The sequence below is a fragment of the Heterocephalus glaber genome, unplaced genomic scaffold (genome assembly GCF_053883595.1).
Source record: "Heterocephalus glaber isolate CG9 unplaced genomic scaffold, H.glaber_assembly_v1.0 deba00001481, whole genome shotgun sequence".
Classification (NCBI taxonomy): Eukaryota; Metazoa; Chordata; class Mammalia; order Rodentia; family Bathyergidae; genus Heterocephalus; species Heterocephalus glaber.
The window spans coordinates 63,743,070-63,766,914 of NW_028258317.1; the positions used below are offsets into that span (position 1 = coordinate 63,743,070).

Here is a 23,845-nt window from a genome sequence, read left to right on the forward strand (position 1 = left end):
ATCCATGTATTTGGTTGGAATGCAAAGAACTTTTCTTTTTCTATTAAACCCAATCCAGGACATGATTGAAGAGTATTATTGTCTTGGCAGTTTGATGACTTAATGCTTTTTCAGAACTCAAATGGGCTACCATGCTAAAATATTGTTAAGTTTTAAAATAATTTTAAAATAAGGACTATAATCGTTAAGTCTAATGCAATTTCAATAGCGAAGCCCTATCAGTCTAATCAAACATGGGCTGTTGTGACAGCATGGTCATTTTACAAACTCCTCTATGTGTATCCATAGTCAGCATGGATCTAAGTGGTAGCAGAATGCAGGGCCATGTGGATGGCCAAGAGGAGTCACCTCACAGTCACAACAGGAAGTCCTGGCCCTCACTGGAAGCAAGGTATGACACATAATACAAATCACTGAATATAACCAGTTTCTTTTCAGTTTTCTTAAGGAAATTTTTATTGTTTTCCCATTTTCATATAATGTTAAATATTTACTCTTGCTGAAGAGAATGGTTAAATTATTTATTAAAGGTGATAAAATTTCAAATTCATTTCTGACCAAGAGAAATATTAGTCACCCAGGGATGGTGAACTGGGGCTAGAAGCAGTCTGGTCTACTCCAGTGAGGAGATGTATATGTTTCAGTAGTTGCACTACATTACACGAGGACATCTTTCAACTGTATATGAGAGAGGGTGGTGAGGTACATTGTTATATGCGACCACAGGGTGAAATGTTAGATACCTGTTTTATATACTTTGGCATTTGTTTTCCACTTTTTCTTTGGGGAAATCCAATGTACAATCCAATGAACAACCAGTCCTCATGGACTTAAAGGGTGTTGTGTATCTCCAACCCCCCCTGGTATTATACAGTGATGTCCATGACTCATACTAGTAGAGTGGACTCCCAGACTAGAGAGATTTGTAAGGAACCTAGCTTTGAATATATGGCTGCTAAGCCAGTGTTTCCTGTTTCTAGTGTAACAAATTCCCACTACCTTAATGTCTTAAAACAATACAAATTTACTTTTGTATGGTTCTGGAATTCCTAAGTTCAAAATGAACCTTCTGGTGTCACTAGAATTGGTTCCTCCTCCTACCTTTTTTAGCTCCTCTTCTCAGGGCAGCTGACAACCTTGGCTTGTGACTGAATCACTTCAGTTTCTGTTTCTTTTGTCACATGGTCTTTTATATTTGTGATGCTCTGTCTCTCTCTTACAAGGACTATTGCGATTTGCATACCCATATGGTCCATGTTAATCTTCCCATTTTAGGACCTTAAATTAACATCTGTAAAGTCCCTTTTGCAATGGAAAGTGACATATTCATAGGTTCTATAGATCAGGATGTGGAGAACTTAGGGCAGAGGTATTATTTAACGTGCCACAGGGGAATCTCTCTCTTTTTTTTATTTTAGAATTGAGATGTCATTAGGTTTAAAGCTATTAGATGAGATTATGGTTGTCAAGTAGTGAGAGCCTACAGTAAATAAAATCAACAAAGTTAAGCTGAAAAATGTAAAGTGGAGAGAGAGAGAAAAAACAGAGAGCTAAATAATAGAAAGTGAATGGAGAGAGATGTGATTACTTGATAGGAAACAGTAAAGTAAAAGAATGCTTTTGGGTTTTCTAGCTAATATCCTTTTTCATTAAGTTTGTTTGAATTGTGATTATATCTACATTATCAGAAAAAGTATGGTAATAGTTTTTATGCAGAAATTTCAATAAAATATTTTCAATAAATATTCTGGCTATTTAGTGATGTCTGAACAAACATGACTAACAGCAAATGGTTGACCAGTGGTTGTACACTTACCTTTTCTGAGAATATAGTTAGTTACCTAGAAGTCACTTAGGGACATTGAATGAAGACATATAAAGAGAGAAAGAGTAAAATATCCAAAAATGGAGAATCATGAAAAAGCAGAAGTGGAGCAAACACATAAAATGAAATGCTAAGATTATAATAATCTTAGAAGAAAACATCAGAGTCAATTTCCATAAATTTGGATTTGGGAATTATTGCTTAAATTTAACACCAAAGCATGAACAACAAAATATAATAGTCATAAGACTCCATCAAAATTTAAAACATTGTGCTGCAAATGATAAATAACATCAATAATTTTAAAAATAACTGACAGAATGGGAGAAAATATTAGCAAATCATATATCTTATTGGGGCCTCATAACTAGACTACAATACAATTCAATAAAGACTAACCCAATTAAAAAAATGGACTGACATATCTTTAGTGATGGTATGCAAATGGCCTTTAAGCAGAAGAGAAGATGCTCAACATCATTCGTCACTGGGCAAATGCAAATCAAAACCACAGGAAGGTCCTTCTTCAGATCTACTAGGACAAAAAGTAACCAGTGTTGTCTCTTTAGATGAAAAAATGAGCACTCTTATGAATTGTTACTGGAGATGTACAAGGGTCGAAAGATATGGTGAATATTTACATTTTAAAAACACACATAAAATAAAATAAAAAATATTAAAATAAAGACACATTGCCTAGAAGGATGGGATTTGAATGGGATTTGAATGGGATTATTTTGAGTGTTTTGAGTGGGATTAACGGCAATCTATCTTTTACTGTAATAAATTTTTAAAATTTAAACTTTTGCTCCTTGCTGATCAAATATCTGCAGCAATTTCTGTCAAATAAAACATTACAGTGTGTCTCATCTGCCTTGTTACAATGAGTCCTTATCCACCTTTTGCCTTCTGGCTCTTCATTTTGACTTTAAATGACCACAAAGGTGAACATTTTGAAAGAATTCAGTACACTGAGACAGCCACAAGAGTGCAACTAGAGACACCCATGAAAGAGAACTTCTAGAAATGCTTCAGAAAGTGTCATTAAAGATGGGATAACTGAGTTTGAAGCAAAGGACGTATTTTGAGGGAAATTAATAGCAATGTATCATTTTATGTAATATGATAACTTTAAAAATTTAAAAATACATCTTTAAAACAGGTTGACAGTTCCTCCAAAATTACCAGTAGTGTTACCAAATAACACAGGAATTCCACTCCTAGATGTACACTGCAGAAAAATTCACACACCGATGTTCACAGCAGCATTATTCATAATAGACAAAGAACAGCCTAATAATAGACAAAAGCAGCCTAAGTGTTTATCAATTGATGAATGGATAAATAAAATGAAGTTTATTCACACAATGGAATATTGTTCAACAGTGAAAAGGAAGGAAGTATTGTTGCATGCTACAACATGGATGAACTTTGCAAACCTTATGCTAAGTGAAATAAGGCAGTTAAAAAGGACCACAAGATATAGCCCATATAGAGTATCCAGTGTAAGAAAATCTATACAGACCGAAAGTAGGTTAGTGGTTGGCTAGAGGTAGATTTGTGCAGTCGTTGCTAATAGGTACAAAGTTTCTTTTGGGATGATTGAAATGCTTAAAATTTAAACCTTAGTTAAAGCATTTTGAATACAAAGTTAATGAATTGCATGCTTTAAATAGATGCATTTTTATGACGTGAATTATATCTCAATGAAAATGTTTTTTTTAAATAGTAGTAAAAGCAATGAGCCAGTGAAGCTTTGAATAAACAAAGGTAGAAAAATAATATGTAGGCAAAGAAATACCAACCATCAGCAAGATAAGAAGGTATCAGGGCAGTTTAGGCAAAAGGAACCTGAGCCATGTGGATATTGGTTTATGAAGATGAGTACTTCTGAGTGTCTACTGCTAGAGTTTGCCTGTCTGATTTATTTCACTTAACACTATGGTCTCAAGAAGCATCCATTTTCTACAAATGCCTCGAGTTTATCTTTCTTAACAGTGCAGTAACATTCACTGTGTATAGATTCCACATTTTCTCCATACATTCATCTGTTAATGGGCATGTAGGCTGTTTCCAAGGTTTAGTGATTATAAATTGTGCTACTATAAACATGAGTACACATACATCACTATGACATGATATTTTTAATTTTTTTAGAAAGGAAAGTAGAAGGGAAATATCTGGGTCAAATGGGATTTCTACTTTATTTATTTTTTTTATTTTTTGAGGAATCTCCATACTGATTCCCATCGTGGTTGTATGAGTTTACACTCTCAAAAATGAAGGAGCATTTCTTTCTCCCCAGAGCCTAGCCAGCACTTATTATTGGTTCATTTCTTTACGGTAGTCATTCCTTCTGGAATGTGATAGAGTTTCTTTCTTGAGTGATCAGTGAGGTTGTACATTTTTTCATGTATTTTTTGACCAGTTGTATTTCTTCATCTGAGAAGTGTGTTTTTCAGATGCCTATTATTGATTGGGTCATTAAATTTGGGAGGATTTTTTTTTTCCTCATTGTATATTGTAGATGTTAGACTTTGTCTTAGGAGGAGCTGGGAAAATTGTTTTCCCATTCTGTAGATTGTCTCTTCACCTTTTTGGTGGCTGCCTTTGCTGACAAAAGCTTGAGACAATGAACAGAATTATCAAGATTTGTGAACAAATTATCAAGAAAGTAGTCATTGTGATTTTAAAATAGAACATATCCAACTAGGTAATGGAGCAGGGAAGGCTGTAAGATGTAGGAAATCCTGCCCTCAGTACAGATATGCCGTGGTGTTTGATGTTGGGAGAGGTATCCTTTAATACAAGGGCAGTCATTTAGTTTTATGAATGGGTTGGGAAGCTAGATCAGGAACACTGATAAATTCCAACAAGGTGGGGGCCTTTACATTTGCAAACTCACCAAAGTAACTACGTCTTTCTGCAGCTAGTACCAAGCCTTAAATCTTTCAAAAGTTGTTTCTTTGAAATTTCTGATTTCACTCCTTGAATTACAGATTTGCTTAGTGTTCTCTGAAATACTTTCATATAATTATTTCTTCACATAAAAATTTATGGGAAAAGTCCTATGCTTGTAAGAAATTAGAATCATGCTGTTCCCTTGGTAACATTTGGGGAAAACAGAGCTCTCTCATTTGTACATCTTTTTAGAAATTCCAGAGTACCCAATATAACCCAGTAAAGATTTCTGAAGTTGAAGCCTGGAGTGGCAGTGTGTATGCTTATAAATCCACCACTTTGGAGGATCTTGAGATCTTGAGTTTGAGACCAACCTGAACTTCATAAAGAGTTCCAGGTCACCCTGAGCTGAGATCCCTATCCCCTGAAAAAAATTACTGAAGTTTTTCATTTATCTAGAAGGTATGAAGCAGAATAATCATATTTGTTTTGCAAACTAATTTGGAAGTTGCTACTAGAAGTGTGTCAGTGACATTCACAATCAGATGATAATGTAGAATTCTTTTTATAAAGTTGTCAAAATATTTTTTACTTTCAAGAGCAGCTTAAATTTATTCATAACTATAAATAAAGTGAAGGGTATTCACTTCAGTCCAAAAACAAGTCTAGTAAAGATTTTGATGAATCATTCTAAAACTGTATCTCCTTCAAGGAAAGAAGGAAAGGAAGATTGATGGAAGGAAGGAAGGAAGGAAGGAAAACAGGTTGGCTTCAGGATCAAATAATTTATCTTCAATTCTTTGAGATTTTTCCAATTAAGTTTTGTTTATGTACAACTCTTCAGTCTTTTCTCTTAGAATACGAGTTCTTCTGAGAGTCCCCTGGGCTGTAAAATCAATTAACATATGGGTATGCTCTTTTATTTCCCAGAGACATGAATCAGAAGTGGGTTCCGACACCTTCTTATTAAGGTCAGGGCTCATTGGAAAGCAGCATGTCATCTTGGGACAAGTGAGACAGATTGCAGTATGGCAATAATTTCTGAGAGGCTGTCTGCTCTAAACATATAGTATTCTTTTTGTTAAGGATAAAGAACAATAATCCAGTTGAGGCTTTTATATTGAACTCTCATTTCCCTCTTCCTCTTTCTGTACAAAATAAAATATTAGTCTAATTCATTTCAATCTTTAGAAATAGGGTTTAGCCTATCTGTCATTCTATGTCTGTGTAAATATTTTCCTCATATGATTTTATTTCAAGTCTTTTTAATGTTTCTTATTACCTGATACTTTTATTTTTACTCATTAAATAATTTTACTGGTTAAATAATTTTGATAGAAAATACTTTAATTGTTCTTTTAGTGCAATACTCCTAGATATTAGAAAATGTCAAAATATTTTTATACTTACTCTGCCAAAAGGGAAAGAGTAAACCAGCAATTTTAAAAAATGAATTATGTACTATGATATATATTTATATATATATATAATTAATAACTTAAGAAAACTTGGAATTTGGGTAGAGAATATAATAGATGGCCAAGTTTTAAGCATTTCTTCTCTAAAGATTCTTTTTTGAGGAGTTATATTTTCCAGGTACAAACAAAACAATGTTTAGATCAAAGAAAAAACTTGTTGATGACTAAATATAAATTTTGGAAATATTCCTTAATAAATAAACCATTTTTAAAACCCTTGGTAAAGTTTTATTGGTGAGTCAGAAACTCCTTGGCTTTCCCTACTGAAATAAGAAGCAAATCTTTATTTGCTCAGTAATTACTTTGACAAGCACCAAAAAAAGTATCCATTGGAAAACATTCAGAATATGTAATTGCATCTGGCTTGGTGCTTTTGAATCAATAAAAGGTATTCTTCCACTCAGTGAACCTAGGAAATTTCTACATGCTTGGGTAATGATGCCTCAGAAATATTTAATTATCACTTTCCTACCTGGCCTAAAATTGCTCATGAGTTTTGGCTAAGAGAAAGGAGACCCAAAAATTCAACAATTATTGGACCATGATATTTTTCCAATGTGAAGATCAGAAAATTATGTATAAAATGATTCTCTGTATTCAGCCAATGAAGCTTCAATAAAAACCTATACACTTTATTTTTTTACAAAGACAAGTGAATTTATATATCCAAGTGCAATATATAGGTACAATTAAAGAAGTCTAATCTCATTTGGTTTTGCTATATACCTGTAGGATAAAGGACACAATTAAAGTATAGCCCTGGGAGGAGATGTCACTGAAAAAGAGTCTCAAATACTTTACAGTATGAGTGTCTCCATTACAGTTCATATTTTCCACTGACATTTAAATGAATTTTGAGGAGAGAATAAGACTGGCACAGTGGTCTTTGGATCCTAAGAGTGTATAATATATTTATTTTTATATTTTGCTTTTTTCATTAATTTTATTGGTACATTTTAGATATACAATATGTTGACATTCATTATTGGGAGTACCTTTACATAATATATCTTGATTCTTATTTTTTTCCCATTCCCCTGCCCTCCCTTCAGCCCCTCCATCCCTCCCTATTTGCAAAGACTTTGTTTCCATTTTTTCTTTTCTCATATTTATTCCTTTCCCTTCTTTCTTTTTCCCTAACCCTCCCACTTCCCCTTCCCCTTCTGACCTTTTCTTTCTATTTCACATTATCTATTATACATTTTGATCCTCATTTACACTTTCAGTTTCTCACACCAGAGAAACGATTTGGTATTTTCACGTGTGTCCTATTTATTTCACTTAAGAGCATGGTCTCACTGTGCCTCCATTTCGTTCCAGAGATGATTGACATGTAGGCCAGCAAACTGAGAAGGGACAACCCATCCTGATATTTACTCTACAGTCCCCTAACCAATACAATCCTAATCCTCCAAATCAATGACTATGTCACTTTATGTCACAAAATAAAAATTGTAACTTATTTAGTTAAGGATCTAGAGATAGGAAGATTATCAGAAATTATTCCTGTTATCTTAATGCAATCAAAATTATTATTTTAACCAAAGGTATGAAAAAGAAGAAAAGGTTGTGTGACAATGGAGAGAGAGAGAGAGAGAGAGAGAGAGAGAGAGAGAGAGAGAGAGAGAGAGAGAGAGAGGACACCAGGGATATATTCTTTCCTAGAGCCTCCAGAAGTCAGTCCTCCAATACCTTGATTTTAGTTTAGGTAGGCTGGTCTGGATATTCAAGCTCCTGAAGCAAATGTGGATTATTTTAAGCCACAAGAGTTGTGGTAATATAGTGCAACACCAACAGGAATCTAATACAGCTATTAATAGTTTTGAATTATGAAAGCTTATATCCAGTTTATAGCAATGACTGATTTTCTTAAGATCATGTAGCTAATAGGGGAGAACTAGTATTAAACCTTGGTTTCATGACCTCAAATCTAGTACTTTTATTCTACTGTAACTTAATTTAATACTTTAAAATATATATTATGCAGTTCTATATTAAATTCCTATTGATGATACAACTAACCACCACAAATGTAGTAGTTTAGAGCAACATAAATTTATTCTCCTACAGTTCTGGAAATCAAATAGCTAAAGGAGTCTAGCTAGCTAAGATTAAGATGTTGGGAATTTTGTGCCCTTTCTTCAAAATCTAAGGTAGAATTTGTTTCCTAGATTTTTCTACCTTCTGGAGATTACCTGCATTCCTTGGTTTGTGGTCCCATCTTCCACTCCTAAGCCAAGGTATAGCATCCCCAAATCTCCCATTTGGCCAGAAATCTATGATTTCTGTTTCCTTTGTCACATATTCTCTCCTGATTTTAACCCTCTCACTTCTCTCTTATAAGGTCCCTTGTAATTATAAGGAGATAATTCAAGCTAGTCTCCCTTTTTCAAGGCTATTGATTTAATCACATCCTCAAAGTCTCTGTCCATGTATGATTACATATTCAGAAGTTCTAGGAATTGAGAAAGTAGACATTTTTCTATATGCCAAGTTCTCCTATGTATCAATATTTTTTTCAATTTTCTGGTAGTAATTTAAAATGCCCAAATTTGATGTGATTCCACTAAGAAAATTTGAAGCTAGGCATGGTGGGACATGCCTGTAATCCCAGCACTTGGAAGACTGAGACAAAAGGATTTTGAGTTTGAAGCCAGCCTTGCATATATAGTGAGTGCAAAAACTACAAAATGAGACCCTGTCTCGAAAAAAAAAAGAGCATAATCTGATTTGAGTCTTTATAAAATCACCTGATTTTTTGTATAAAATAAAATGGAAAAAGGGGGGAAGGGAAAAAGGAGGAGAGGAGGGTGTCCAAAGAGCAGGTTGAGGTGGGGTTCTAAGAGGAATGGTAACCAGCAGTGTCACATGCTGCTGACAGTTTGATATTAAACAGAGAAGTTTGCCATTTCATATATACTCTATCCAAGTTACACCTGTAAGGTATGCCAGTTCTAATTTCAAAATTTTCCCCAAACTGACCACTCTCTACCACCTCCACTGTTCTCTGTTACATTTTATTACCTTTCCCCTGAACTCCTTAATGGAATCTCCATCCTGGCTTACCTTGGTGCAGCTAGTAGAATTTTTCATTTTATATGATACTTTGTGAAATATATTGCAACATTTCTATTGTTATCCAGATACTTTTATAAATGACTCATTCTAAGATTTTTCCGCTAATTTTATTTTACTTTCTGTGGTCATATAACCATGTATTTGGTTAATCGACCACTATTTTTCCAGCACATTTGTTATGGTTTAGATCTAGAGTGCTCCCCAAAGCTTCCTGTGTGTGGAAGGTGCCTAGATCATGGGGTGCTAGTAAATCCCTACGTGAATGTGCTGCTAGGGTATGCAGTTTGGTGGGATGTGGTGATTCACTGGGAGCGTGACAAGCAAGTCTCCCTCTCAAGTTCCTGCCTTCCTTCTCTCTGCTTTCTGGCTGCCATGGAATGAGTCTGCCCTGTCATTTCTGTATTGGAGCCGGCTGATTATAGACTGAAACCATGACCAGAACTAAACATCTTCTTTACGTTGTGGATGTTGGGTATTCCATCTGAGTGCTGAGGAAGGGGCTCACAACAACACTATTATCATTATTATTTAGTAAGCACTGCCTTTATTGCTGATGATATACCAATGACCAAAACAGACAAAAATGCCTATCAGCTTGGAGATAAGACAAGGCTTTGTTGGAGTAAAACAGATTCTGATAATATATATATATATATATATATTATATAAACTGTTATGTATATGTATGTATATACATAATAATATTTTTAAATGGTAAGTTTTGTGAAGGAAAATAGAGACTTAATTCTGTCTCTTCCTTTTGAAGAAATATTATTTAATTGATTTTCCTGTCATATCTCTTTTTGGGAGGGTATATCCTTTAATTGGTACATTTTAGGTGAACATTATAATGACATTCATCATTGGAAATTTGCACCTTTACATAATCTCTTGGTTCTCATTTTTCCCCCTTCCCCTGCCCTTCCTTCAACCCCTCCATCCCTCCCTATTTACAAAGACTTTGTTTCCATTTTTTCATTTTCTCATATTAATTTCGTTCCCTTCTTTCCTTTCCCCTAGCCCTCCCACTTCCCCCTCCCCTTTGCCCCTTTTCTTCCTATTTCACATTATCTATTATACCTTTTAGTCCTCATTTACACTTTCAGTTTCTCACACTAGAGAAACTATTCGGTATTTAGCATGTGTGTCCTGTTTACTTCACTTAAGAGTATCTCCTCAATGTGCATCCATTTAGCAATAAATGTCTCTAATTTCTCATTTTTGATGGCTGAGTAGTACTCCATTTTATTAAAAAAAACACATCTTGATCTAGTCTCCAGTTGATGGGCATTTGGGCTGTTTCCAAGTTTTAGCTATTACAAACTGTGCTGCTATGAACATGGGCGCACATATATCACTGTGGTATGATTCTTTTAATTTTTGGGGGAAGATGCCCAGCAGGGGAATAGCTGGGTCAAATGGGACTTCCAGTCCTAGTTCTTTGAAGTATCTCCATACTGATTTCCACAGTGCTTGCACCAGTCTACACTCCCACCAGCAGTGGAGCAGGGTTCCTCTTTCCCCACAGCCCCGTCAGCATTTGTTGTTGGTTGATTTCATGATAGCAGTCATTCTTTCTGGAGTGAGGTGGAATCTCAGCATTGTTTTCATTTGCATCTCTCCAATGACCAGTGATGTTGAACATTTTTTCATGTGTTTATTTGCCATGTCTACTTCTTTGTGTGAGAAATGTCTGTTCATTTCAGATGCCCATTTTTGGATTGGGTCTTTAAATTTGGATTGGGTCTTTCAATTTGGGAGGTCTGATTTTTTTAAGTTCTTTATAGATTCAAGATAGTAGACCTTTGTCTGAGGGACACCTGGTGAAATTTTTTTCCCACATTGTGGGTTGTCTCTTGACACTGCTGGTGGTTTCTCTTGCTGTGCAGAAGCTTTTTAGTAAAAAGAGATCCCACTTGTTGATTGTTTGTGCTAGTTCACAGGCAACCAAGATTTTGTTCATAAAGTCTTTTCCTATCCCAATGTCTTGAAGAGTTCTACCTAACTTCTGTTCCAGCTGGTCCAGCATTTCTGTTTTTATATTTAGATCTTTAATCCATCTCAATTTTAGATTAGTGCATGGTGAGAGATATAGGTCTAGTTTTAGTCTTTGGCAAGTTGAAACCCAATTTCTTCAGCACCATTTACTAAAGAGGCTATCTTTCCTCCCTCAAGGGTGTTTGGCTCCTTTGTCAAAGATGAGGTGGCTGAGTGTGTCCGGAGTTGTTTCTGCATCTTCTAATCTGTTCCACTGGTCCTTGGGTCTGTTTCTTTGCCAGTACCAAGCTGTTTTTATCACAGTAGCTTTGTAGTAGAGTTGCAGGTTGGAGATTGTGATACCCTCTGCCATGTCCCTGTTACCTAGAATTGCTTTTGCTATTCTGGGTCTCTTCTTGTTCCAAATGAATTTTGGGATTGTTTTCTCAAGGTCCATGAAGTATCCTGCTGAGTTCTCAATTGGAATTGCAATGAATCTATATAGCAGTTTTGGAAGTATGGCCATTTACACTATATTAATCCTTCCTACCCAGGAGGAGGGGATCTCTGTCCATTTTCTGATATCATCTTCAATCTCTCTTTTCAGAGTGCTATAGTTTTCAGAGAATAGGTCTTTGATTTCTTTCATTAGGTTGACTCCTAGGTATTTCAGTTTTTTGGATGGTATTGTGAAAGGAATTCTTTGCCCTATTTCTCTCTCAGTGAGTCTGTCATTGGTGTAGAGGAAAGCTATTTATTTTTGTGTGTTGACCTTGTAACCAGCTACTTGACTGAATTTGGTTATTAAGTCTAGAAGACTTTTGGTGGAGTTCTTGGGGTCTTCTATGTAGAGTATCGTCATCTGCACATAATGACAATTGACTTCTTCATTTCCTATTTTTATTCCTTTTACTTCTTTCTCTTGTCTAATATCTGTGGCTAATATTTCCAATTCCTGTCATATTTCTTTGGTATAAAAAAATGCCAAATGATGGCAGACATCCTTAACCTCTATTATTTCCAGGCTTATCCTGATTCCAGTGAGAGAAGGATCCTTAGGCTAATGAAGATCAACTGGCAGCAATAAAGTTCCAGAATGGGCAGCAAAAACAAAGCAGTCATTGCACTGCTTTATTCCAAATATGGCATCCTCAAGACAAAATATTTGGCAGCTTACAAAAATCTTATTTCATCTAGACAGCTAAAATTTCAATACTGCAGAAAGAAGTAAGACTTGAGTCATCTATATGGAGAGTTATGGCCTCTCAGTTTCTATAACTAAGCAAATACAAATATCTTATAGACCTTTTCTTAAGGAGAAGGACAGAGTCTCTTGATGAAGAGCCTGAAAGTGCTACTACAGATCTGTATATTGTAACTCTCACGTGAAAGCTTCCCCCAAGAAACTAGCAACTATAGAATGACTATGCATTGTGGGAGAGAAAATAGCCAGAACATGGGGATTATAGGACCTCATGTCTTAGTTGGTTTCAAAAACCTAATTGTAGTTTATTGGACAAATAGGAAAATAATGGAAACCAGGTTATAAATAGAGCATTTGCTCAAGTTTGAGTCGCAACTAGCCCAGTAAGTCTATGGATCCAAATTGTGGTTGCTTTCTCATTTTCTGAATCTTTGATTTTAATAGACATATTTGACAGTGGGGTACATTCCCCACTCAGCAGTTGTAGTAGGAAGGGCCCATTAAAATCTTGGTACTTTCTCCTCCTTAGCAAGTTAGTGAAGCTTAAGTAACACCACATATCTGGAGAATTGTAGATTAGTGACAACACCTGTGTCATTACCTGTGCTGGAGATGGATAGATATTAGGTTAATGAAGTACTGACTCCAAATGTAGCTGCTGTTCTAGATGTGTTATCATTCCTCAAATAAATCAGTCCAGGACCCTAGAATGTATTATACATATAATTGATCTGAAACTTCCTTTCCCATCTGTAACAACTCACAAGGGTCATATGACATAAAGCAGATTTCTTTTACCTACCAAGGTCAATATCAAATCTTTACAGTTTAGTCTCAGGGCCATGTTAATTGCCCAAGTCTCTGCTATAATATAGAGATCTCGATCATTTCATATTAGAATATCACATTGCTTTGTACATTTTTGACATTTGCATTTTTAACTGCCACTTAAGGAAGTCAGAAACATATACTAGGAAAGTTCAGGGACTCATTTTCAGTGAAGAATTTTAGGCATAGTAGTCAGAATAATGCCACAATATTCCCATCAGTGGAAAAGACAAGTTGTCTTACCTTGCACAACTATCAAAATAAAAGAAATATAATACTTTATAAGTCCTTTTCATTTGAAAAAACTTTTTACATATTTCTGTATTCTAGCATGACCCATGTATTGAATAATACATATGGATGCTAGGTTTGAATAGAAACAGGGTCAGAGAAAGTTCAGCATCAATCCACATTGGTGGCTTTTCTTTTCTTCCCTTTTCTTTTCTGATACTGGAGACTGAAATAAGGGCCTTTGCATTGACCAATATCCTCAGACTTTTTTTTTTTTTAATAGGATCTTGTTAAATCACTGAATTTCCTAGGCTGGGCTTGAATTTGCAATCTTCTTGTTTCAGCCTGCCAGAATTCTGATATTACAAGCATGTCAGCATGCCTAGCTGCTTCCTTCCTCTTATGTGCACTACTACATCTATCAATCCACAAAGATTTGGAGATAAATCCAGATGTTAGTATGGAGTTTGTTACAAGACCGAGTAGTAGAATCCCAGGCCAAGATGTTAAAGTAAATCCATCTCTTCTTCTGAAGATACTTGTTTCTTTTCTGAGCAACAGTTCCTGGTTTGCTAGAAAGCTCTCACATAGAGTGAATATCTAGCTGAGGAACATCAAGTGACAGAGGGATTCGACTACTCATTAGAAACAAAGTGTTATCTGAGCCTGTAAGCCATGAAGCTGAGTACTCAAAACCACAATTTATTACACTGAAATGATAAATAACAAATCACACGTAAGTTGCATGAGCAGACCATCTGGATCCTTTGGACAATAATTTCTGCACTGTTTCTTTTCTTCTACTGTTCACCTATTTCTCATGGAATTTCTTTATGCTCAGTTAACTGGAAAGAAAAAATCTCAAACGGTTTTCAGAGGATTTTGCATGATTTCCTGGAACCAACTGTAAGTAGGTAGCTGCAGAATTTCAGCCCCACTTAATTTTATCCCTGAACAAAATGGTGATGGGAAATTCCCCAAATGGGCAGAATGTCAGGCAGCACATTTGGCTTTCTACTCTGGCTCAATGGAGAGACACTTAGAAACTGCACTGGTTCATGAACAATTAATTACTCCTTGGTTGGATCTATGTAATCAGAGATTTGAACAGGACTGGGAAATGGGGACAAGGGGATGTAAGAAAACTGAAACAGTTAAACTTCTTGGAATGAGCACAGAGTGTGAAGGTATTTTTAATCATGTGTGTGTTTATTAACAAGCATCCGTTTTCAGGGAGGCAAAATCAGTCTCTTTCTTCAGTCTGTGTAGTAAGTCCATGTACAAACTGGCCATAGGTACTAGATTGCAGGACATGTATAGATTCAATAATGTGGACTTCTCTCACAAAAGCTGATTTGGCTACTACTATTCCTGAATCCTTAAACTTGTAATAAAGACTGATGATGATCTACCCATATGGTATCAGCTTTATCCCAGTGGATTGCTTATCTCCTGGAAAAGGCGATAGTTTATTGACACAGGAAGAGAAAGATTCCAGAAGAGAAGGAAGTTGAACAGTTTCTCTTAGTTAGTTCTGCATTATTTACAATTAGTTTTCTAAACTGATTAAATTTTAAAACATTGCTTCAATTTGTGCAGGAGACCCTAAATACGCATAGCAAGGAGTGGTAAAATGGTTCTGTCATAGCTTAGTAAATTAGCTTTAAAAAATATTTTGTGGACATTTAAATTGAAATTTTTGTTTGTTTGTTTGTTTGTTTGTTTTGTTTTTTGCTTTAGGATATAGCAACACAATTGAAGTATTCTTTTGACCTGATCCTAAGGTCTCTGAATTAACATAGAAAAACAATTTATATTTATTTTGTATACTATATGTACAGACAGAAAATTAACCATGTGTATTTGTCTCATAAACAAATAATACAAATTTTTTAAATTTTTAATTGGATTTTATATTTCCTGAGTGTTTATTTTACTCTTTTTTTACATGTTTTTTTTTCTTAATGAATTAGAAGAGATAATCATATTTTGAGTTTTCCCACTTGCTGTCTTTAACTTCAATAATATACTGAGATCCACATTTTCCTTAAATATTAAGGAAATAATTTTAGAATAAACATTTATTATCCTATATTATTCACTGATTCTTTCAGATAGCATTTAAGATTCCAAGAATGTTTTATCTGTTGTTTTGTGTGTTTAGGGAAATGTACTACTAAAACTATTCTATAATGGAAAAAACTTGTATAATTAAAAAAATTTATCATTCTTCTGCATCCTTTTTTTTTTTTTTTTTTTTTTTTTGGTACTGGGGATCGAACTCAAGACCTTGTGCTTTCGAGGCAGGCTGTGGAACCACTGAGCTGAATCCCCGGCCCGTATTATTCTTAACTTAAAAATTTAGCCTATTTTTATTTCTCTTTACAGAATCACTGTTGATTCTCATAATAATGACCTTAGGTCATCAAGATAAAATTGAATTATGTTAATTCCATCTGTTTAAAGAGGTAAAGATTTTCATTAGAGAAAAAAAATGTTATTAGAATAATTGGAACAAAAACAAAATTTTGGAACTCAAAGCCTCATTTTTGTAATATCTCATTCTGGGATAATGATGAAAATTTTAGATACACTTCCCATGTCTATATAAACTTGCATTTTCTTAGTAAACCAATTTCTGAACTCTTTGAAAGATTTATATCAGTAACATTAGTGAATTCCATGAAATTTTATGAATTATGGATAATTTTATTTAGATTCAGAGTTCTGGGCTTGAGTAAATATCCAACTGTAATAATATCAGCTTCTAAAGTCAACCTTAAATTTGGCTAAGACACTCAATGACAATGGATACATCATTTGACCTTATGGTAATTTGGTGACCTCATTTGTAAGTTGAAGTTTACGTAAAAACACTGCGGGATGTATGATGATGTCATGGTCTCTGGAACTTTCCAGGGTACTTTCCAACCAGAGTATGAAAGCTATCTGGTCCCTGGGCCAAACTATCAGAAAAATAACAAGGAGGACAGCCTTCAAATCTGAAGAGTTAAAATTAGCCAATAGATCTAGCAACTACATAAAATGTTAACTTAAAATACAATATCTAAAATAATGATCCACCTGTTTCTTTACAAGATTTTTAGGGCTTTCTGTGAGCATCTCTTTTTGCATCAGTATTCTCTGCTTTAAAATTTAAACAAACAAGAAATGTTGGGCTTACCATCAACTAACTTGATGATTACCATGCAAACATCAACTTTTCTTACAAAATCCCTTAAACGTTTTATTTTAATATTATTTGGGAGGCAAAAGTAGATGCTATATCAACAACACTCAGTATTGTAGCATTTGTTTCCAAATATAGGTAAGTCTATATTTTAAAGTAAGACGGACATACATCCTTCAAACTGATTTCTCAGATTGCTGGATTTGCCAAGAGTCTTTTATTCAAATCTTATATACCCAAAACATCACTATACACCGGGAAAAAAAATGTTAAGAAAAGTCTTATCCCATATATAACTCCTTTTTAAAGGAGAGCTGAAAAACAGCCAGAAAGGTGACACTGGACTATTCTCATCATACTAAAGAATTATAACTTTTGTCTGAAATGATTTGCCTTTTAGCCAGTTCCTTGTCTCATTCTGAACATTTCAAGGAGCTATGAAATTCAATAATTTGAACCTTTACCTTGATCCTTTTTGCAATCAGCACTTTGAGAGCATGGAAACCCTGATTCCTTTCTCTTAATTCTGGACAAGAACAAACAGGAAGAATGGCGACTGACTTAGAATTTAGTGAACAAAACATTTAAAAAATGAGCAAAACTAAAACTTAGAAACTGCACAATATCAGCTGATGTGACTGCTCACAGTCTCTGTCTCTAGCCTCTTGTAGGTCAGGGGCCATCCTCCAGCTTCCCTCAGTTACAGTAAGACTCCCTTTAACTTTTGACAAGTCTCCAAACAAACACAGTCCCGGTTGCTTCCTAAACATTAAACAACAAGACTACAAAAACAATAAAACAAAAACCCTTAGATAAAACCCTTTGCAATAATTTAAAAAATATCTTTCCCCTTTTATGAAAAAAAAGAGCTAAGAGTATCTGGGTGTCAAGCCAAATGAAAAGGTGTTACAAGGAACAGATACTCATGCTCTGCCAAAGATGATGGTTGGTAATTACAGCCTGATATGAATGATTGATCATTTCCTTCAGTTGGAATGCCTAGTGATTTGGGAGTTAGGGACCCAGAGGATAATTCTTATCCCCCAAGTAATAACAATTTGGCCAAAGTGACCTTCATATGGATTTCTGTTAAGTATTACAGATTTCCAATTCCTTTTAGTGTTGTGGTCACAGAGAGGGTGGGGAGAACTCCTTAGCAGTCAGCACATTTTGTACAGTTTCCAAGATTCTTCAGTCCTCCTGCCAGGAGACAAGCTTCCCATGAGCTCTTAATTGCCTCTACATTTTATCACAATTAATGTGAGACTAATGCAAAAAGAAAAGCTATTATACTTAGCCTTAAAATATAATAATCTAGTGGGAAGAGTACACATTAAAAAATTCCAAAGAAGCCAAGCTAGCACATTTTATTGTTTGTTTGCTTGTGGGGTTTGGGAAAAAGCTCAGATTGATTCCATCCAGTCTGTCATCAGTCTGGGACTATTAATGTACTCAGTGGGGGTGCAGTTGGATATCTGCTCCATATGGCCCCCATCCCCGGGGGTTCCAGGCATATTCTCTGCCTTGGATGCGGATTTGGATTTTGAGAAGGCAAGATGGATTTGGGTACAAGGGTAGTAGGTAAGTGGGACCTAAGAAGCCTCATAACATTGGCATCACCGTTATTAATCAACAAAAGAGGTTCTGGCTGTTCTAATGTTGAAGTCCCCTCTGATCACAGTGTGGGAGACGACTGTGGTACTGATGACTTACAAGAATATTAGACCTCCAAGTGCTGACTAAGTTTTCTGGTGGTGTTGATAGAGCTTTTGATGAGCTGATAGCCTGAGCAGATTTTGTTCTGGCCCACCAGACCCATCTATATGGGACACTCAAGTTTCAGGACTCCCACACCTGCGCCTGGTCATGTTTCTCCCTCTTTTTCCTCTCTCCTCCTGGACTCAGACTCTGAGACATTTACCTATTTTCTGAGGGACAAGGAGATTGATATGTGGTGATCAATTATTTAAAAACATTTCACAATTAGTGTTTCATAGCAGGACTTCTATGAAAACTACTATGTTTTGAAGACAAAAGCTAATCATCTGACTGTCATTAACAAAAGCTGTAGATCTGACTCTGTCATGCCCTAGCTCTCTAGTGAACAAGTTCTCTTCTGAAGTATTGAAATGCCTCCTAGTCTTACATAATTTGTGTCCAACCTGAAGCCCGCCTTTTATTTTTTGGACCTCTTTTTATTAACATCCTAATAAAAATATTTTTAAAACAGAAGTTTGTTACTTATACATACTAACTATATTATATATTTTTTTATGTGGCCTCAGACAATTCCTTTTCATTTAAAAAAAGATAAAAATGTGGGCCACTGTTTGTACATGCCTGGAAGAAGACACATATACACGTTAATTAATATACTACCCTGCTGCAGTTATATTGAAGGGTTTTGTGTTTCTAAATGATTAAGAAGCTTTGTGTTTCCCATAATAATCAAAGAGGTGTTGAGAGAAAGAGAGAGAGAGAGAGAGAGAGAGAGAGAGAGAGAGAGAGAGAGAGAGAAATAAAATAAGGTGATCTTGATTGTTTTCTGGCATTCTGATCCTATGAAACAGGGCAAAGTGCTTAATGTCTTAAGTACTAAGTACCTACTCTAGGATCTTCTTCTTTAAAATTAGGTTTAATTGTTACACCCAGTGAGAAGGAACCAACCGGAGACTGATATTAAATCCACACAGGAGTTTATTACTGTCCGGGACCCGAGCCGAACATTGGACTCGAGCCTTGACTGGGGGGAGACAAACATGTTTTATACACCTTTGGGCCCAACAGTTCCTAGGCCCCCCTATGGGATAGAACTAGTAAAGCAAGCAAAAGGTACAGAAGCAGAACATACTGCTCTTACAACATCTGTAAAACAATAGTTGATTAATTGTTATTTCTAAAGAGACTTTCTAAGGGGAGGAGGTTTTTAAGCTTCCTCCTTCTGAGTTCATCTAAAGGGCAGGCAGGTGGGTCAAGCAGCAATATGGAGTCTGTCTTGCTAACTAGGGACCTTCAGTAATAATACACATCAGGCTTGCTACCTGGCAGGTTGTATTGTATTGTGGTGGTGGGATTTAAAATCATCCTTGCTAGTTTTGAATTTATTCTCTACCACTTACTTACTGTGAGATTTGCCAAGTTTCTCAGTCTTCTTAAGTCCCAGTTCTTTCAACAGAATTGTGAAAAGAACTGAATGAAATAATCTATGTATAGTTGAGTGTAGCTATTTCTGACATGTAAACAAACTATTCAATAATTGTTAACTGCTGCTGTTAATTACTACTTCTTTTCATGTGGATAGAAAATGAATTAGTTTAGTAGAAAAAAAGTTGCCTAAATTATGACTTCATGCAATCATTTTTGTTTTAGACATTTTTCATTCGTATGTCCTAAAATCAGTTATGTACCATCCTTTTTTTTTAAAGTCAGGCTATAGAATTTTTTTCCCTTGAATGCAAGCCCATATCATTGTTGTGAACATCAACTGTGAGCCTTCTGTCATCTTTGTGATTCTAACTTGCATAGTAGCTCAGATTAGTTTTGTGTTTAATTTACTTTTTTAAAAATGTCATCCCTCCTGCAGTTACACTGTCAAATGTTACTTTTCATCAACGTCCTTTTATGTATTTCTGATGGCTAGGACTGTTCTTTAGCTTGCCATCAGTCATCTATGGGGTTTGGAAAAACAGATCATTGATTTGTTTGAAAATTGCATATTAAAAAGAATAACAGTATTAGGATAAAGACAGAGATCAAGGACCACTTTTCAACATGGGAGGTTTTGTCTGTTCACTCATTTTTTGTTTTAAGTGTTTTCTTGTTTTTTTAATAGGCTTATCTAAAACTGGTGACTTCATCATTCTAACAGGATCCTTCACATCTCAATTTCCATTTTATCATGAAGAAAAATAGCTGGTAATGTCTTAGTATTCCACAGTAAGGAGTTAGATCACATGTGTTAAAGACGTGTTTTGTGATCTTTTTCTCTTGAGATGGTAATGAGATGAAAGTTATGATTTCCTTTGGAGGAAGCTGGTAGTGAGGGAAGGAAGGTGATTTCTTTATTCTTACTTTAACTCTCAGAAAGCTTCTTCCAATGCTCATTCCCTAGGGCTCAGGAGACAGAATGGACTAAGGAGACTCACACTGGGGAAAGGAGAAGAGCAAGAGAGTAGCTGGATCGGGTTGCACCAACAGAGTAGAATATTGCAGTTAAAGAGCCACTTGGCCTTTGTCCAGTGTTCCAAAGCTTTCAGGTGGAGGTGATACTAGAGTCACTTTTTAGGATTGTCCTGAACCTTATCCAAAAGGATCACCTAGAGTAGTGAGGAGGCACTTGTAGAAAGATCTCAGCCGTGTACTGATGGCTGCTCAAGGGCCTGGCTGGGATCTTGAGCAATAATCTGGAAAGATGCAGTCATCTGTTTTGCAGTAATTGTAGTGCAGGGTTCTTAGCTGTTCTGTTTTTCTATTACTGCTGTAACAAATTAACACAAGTTTAATGGCTTAAAGTAATACATATTTATTCTTTTGGAGTTCTGGAGGCCAAAATCAAGGTGTGGTCCAGCTGTGTTCTTTCCGGAGGCTTCAAGGGAATAAGCTATTCCTTTCCAGTTCACAGCTTGAATTCCTTAGCTGTGTCTCATTTCTTCATTCTCAGAGCCAGCAATGTAGCATATTCAGTTCTCTCTCTCTCTCTCTTCCCCTTCCTCCCTAACTCCTCCTCCCCTTCCCTCTCTCCTGCCTTCATTATCATTTTGCCTTCTATGTCTGAAATTGTTGTGTCTTCCTCTAAGGACCCTTGTGATGACATTGGGCCCACTGGGATAATGTTGGATAATCTCCATCTCTCGGGATTCTTAACATAAAGAAATATCCAGAGCCCCTTTCACCAGGGAGGGTAACATAATCCCATGTTCTGGAGATTAGGATACAAACATCTTTGGAAGCTGTTATATCTACAGTAAGAGTACAGCAAGTCAGCCTATGAACCCACCAAAGTACAAGGGGAGGAAGAATCGATTTTAAGGAATGGTGACCAAGAGAAGCCCGGCATCATGACGTAGACATTTCCTCCTCTTTATTTCTGTTGGCAGAACCCCAGGGGAAAGCATCTGTTGGCCAGATAGGAAAGAGGGAAAAGTCCAGCCTGGAGAAATAGGAAAAGAATGTGGAATCAGATAAAATGATTTTTTTTCCTATTGTTAAATTCTTTCCATCTTTGTTACTGTAGAATTCTCACTCAGAATCATGTTCAGTTATTTAATTTACTTTGAATGATATTCCCAGTTATTATAGAGTGGAAATTATAGTTGGTGGAGGATATTTCTCTTGTGTGACAGTATCTAGACCAGTCACAGTCACAGCTCATGTCAGGATGGTCATTGCTCCACAGGGATGATTTGAGTTGATGGAGCCAGAGCGAAAGGAGGCAGGAGATAGAAGCCGTTACTGCAGCTCAAGTTAAACTTCTTCAATATGATGTTTATATAAAATGATCTTACCTTTATTTTATTCACATGGAAAAGATGAAGCCAGAGAGAAAGAGGTGATGCCACAGGGTAGCATTTGATTGAACAGTTAAGCGAGTCTTACCATGACCAAAACTTGGAAGTTTTCGTGCCTGCGTGTTACTGGTCTGAATGGTAGGGAAAGAGAACTGAAAGTAGACATTGAGACAACTGCTTACACTACAAGCAAATAGAAACGTCCAAAGTGGCAAACTATGGAATCACTGAGCCTGTTAAGTGACACCAGACAGCAGAAATTACCATTGAGGAAAAGAAAATGAATTAATTAAAAGAGAAATATATTTTGGAAGTATTTAGAGAAAGGGCTCACCTAGACACATTTCTGATATTAAGGTGACATAACAAAGTATGTCAAGTAGAGCATATCTCTTATGACAATTCCACAAAAGGTCATTGGTCCCTTGGTTCTCTAATTATCTCCACAATCTCTATTGTCATATAACACTATACTACCCTAATGTTCTTCACGTCTAGACCTCATAAAAAGAAAAAAAGTTATTTTGGGGGGAAGCATATCATTTTCTATGGCAGAAACATGAATAATGCATTTTAGGGGATTGCCATAAAAAGTTCAAATACAGAACTCTTTCCTGCAGTGATCAGCCTCCACCACCATCCCAGTGGTCCTTGTCTTCTGGCATTCTTGACCTCTGCATTCAAGCAGGACTTTCCCTGAGTGACCAGTAGAATGAAGTGGAAGCAAAAATGCACGATTGCAGAGTAGGTCCCAAAAGGTATTACAGTTTCTTGGTCTTTTGGAGCACTAGTTCTAGAAGAAGCCACTCACCAGGCCATGAGATTATTCAAATTGCCCAGTGGGGAGTGAAATCTACATGAAGAGGGACTGTGGTTCCCAGCCAGTAGCCAGCATGCATTTGTCAGGACCCTGAATCAACCACATTGGAAGTGGATCCTCCAGCCCCTTTCCAGTTTTCTGATAACTGCAGCCTCAGTCAATATTTAACTACAGCCTCGTATTAGACCTTGTGATAAAACCACCAACTGAGCTAGTACTGAATTCTTGATTCATAGAATGCAGAGATTATAAGTTGTTGTTGTTTTTAAATGATTATGCATGTATGTATGGATTAACATACTAAGGATTAAACTCATGGCTACATCTCCAGTCTTTTTTATTTTTATAATTAATTGATATTTCTGGTACTGGGAATTGAACCCATACCCTTCTCACTGAGCTACATTTCTAGCCCCTTTTCATTTTTTTTGTTGTGAAACAGTCTTGCTAAGTTGCCCACAGCGGTCTTGAACTTGTGATACTCCTGCCTCAGCTTTCCAGAGTGCTGGAATTATAGCCTTGCAGCACCATACCTAGTCACAGATAGTTGTTGTTTTAAATTACTACATTTTTTACAATGATTTATGACATAGCAATAAAGAATGAGTATCATCACTAAAAAGTAAAGCGTCAAGCAGCTGTGCAGTTAACAGACATTATATATTTCTATTTTTAGCAGGTTATGATGGTACACACCTGTAACTGGGGAGCCGAGGCAAGACAATCTCAAATTTGACCCCAGTTTAGGCAATTTAGTGGTTATCTTTATACTGTTTTGTCTCTGAGAATAAATACCTAGCACCCAC

General features: G+C 35.9%; 1 long non-coding RNA gene across 1 annotated transcript in view; it reads right to left on the reverse strand.

Moving 5' to 3' along the window:
- Window positions 1-19,418: 19,418 nt before the first annotated feature.
- The window catches only part of LOC147825992 (uncharacterized), a 90,720-nt gene continuing 86,293 nt past the window's right edge, over window positions 19,419-23,845 (reverse strand). Inside the window, exon 4 of the long non-coding RNA XR_015440134.1 lies at window positions 19,419-21,861. This is a non-coding gene — a long non-coding RNA (uncharacterized LOC147825992). The remainder of the gene's footprint in view (window positions 21,862-23,845) is intronic.